Consider the following 1,994-nt stretch of genomic DNA (forward strand, 5'->3'; position numbering starts at 1 on the left):
AAAACAATAATTGCATTTTTTTCTATAAAAAATTAGCCCTCCCTCCCAACGACAGATTTCTAGATCTCCATACGCCTATAGAACACAAAATTCCGCAAACCTAAATATTGAGCTATAACCAGCTAACAAAATTAAAAAAAATTAAATATAAATTCAAATTGTTAAATTGTATATCCACACCTACAAGAAATACTTCAACTACAAAAAACAACAGTGATATTTTCTACACAAACACCTCTAATTTATTTAGAAACTTATATAGGTATGTATAGAAATCATAATTTATATCCATTAAAACTTTAAAATCAGATATAAATTAATAAATACCTGAACAATTTTTCATTTATACAGCAGTATCCCCTGGATTTTACAAACAGAATAGTTTACATAAATTACCAAGGCAGCAAGCATAAAAATAACACTATCTTCATTTCTCACAGATTCATCTATAAGCATACTAAAAAGCTTAGGAAGTACAACAAATTATAACTCCTTTTAATAATAATTTTGTGTTTGAAATCCGTCATCGAAACATTAATTCTATGCCATTCTTTAATTTCGGTTGGTTTTTAAATGGATATAATAAGCTGCATATGTCACTGTTTCAGGTTTAATTAATATATACTTATTTTATCAAAAATCTGTCCGCAACTTCTAAGGGAATTTGATACATACTAATTTGTTACATTTTATACATACCTATACCTAACATAATATAATATGACAATTGTATAACCATTGGTATTGAATGGTATACAATTTATTTGGAGTAAAAAAAATAAATTTTTTGCAATAATAGGTTTAAGGGCGAGTTTTGCTTGTAAAAAATGTTTTATCTTAATATGCTACATAATAAATCATTTGAGTATGAATAATAGGGTTACTCTGATGTTTATAAAAAAACTTTTACCTAACATACATTTATATATCCATATTACCTATTATTTCCTGCAGATAAGTAATTCATAAGTAATTGCCTGTTATGATGTACCTAAGTGTTTATACCTATTGGTTTTATCAATTAGAATATCATATATCTGTAGATATGTTTTGTCCTTCGTATAATATTATGAGTGGTTTATAACACAAATGATTGAATATATTGTAATAAATTATTCATGTATGAAACATGTTATTACGTAGGGAATGATATACAATATGGTTATGAAATTCATAATAAACGTAATTAATTATATACCTACCATGCTACCAACGAAAAAAATTAAGACAATATGTTGTTGAATTTATCTGCAAGATTATACTCGTAGCAAAAACTAATAATCAAAGTAATAACACTGTTAACAACTAATAATTTAGTAAAAGGTTGTCATAATAAAAAAAATCATATACCAATAAATTATTTTTTTATTTCATTTCACTTCGACATTATAAATAGGTACCTACACATTTTGTCATATAGGTACCTACGATATTATACTCGTAATATCCATTATCTACCTTTTAAATGTTAATATGTGGATAAAGTGGTACCTATCTATACATAGATCAATTACAAACACGACAATATTGTCTATTGACTATTAATTATTTTAATAGTAAATTATATAGCGTGGGGTGTGGACATTTAAATTGTCAAAAAATGTATGAGTATATAATATCTACGTGATTTTATAATAATTGCAAATCAAATATTTAGTAGAATAATAATTAATATATTAAACAGTACCTATAATACGCAATACAATAAAATGGTATAATAGTGAAAATATCTTAATGATAGAGCTCTCAGATAAACCGTTGTCCAAGTAAAAGATTAAAGAAATATACAATATAGCTCTAATTATTTTCAACTATTATTGTATTATAATATTTCTTTGTCGTCCATTTTCATATTATAATATTCAAGCCCGGATTAAGACATTTCGAGGCCCAGGGGCCAAAGTTTTAAAAGAGGCCCTTGTACGAAAAAAAAAAATATTAATGTATATAATGTGTTCCGGGGTGAAGTGACCAGCCGACGTCATATAAAAGTA

This window comes from Acyrthosiphon pisum, chromosome A2 (assembly GCF_005508785.2).
Source record: "Acyrthosiphon pisum isolate AL4f chromosome A2, pea_aphid_22Mar2018_4r6ur, whole genome shotgun sequence".
Classification (NCBI taxonomy): Eukaryota; Metazoa; Arthropoda; class Insecta; order Hemiptera; family Aphididae; genus Acyrthosiphon; species Acyrthosiphon pisum.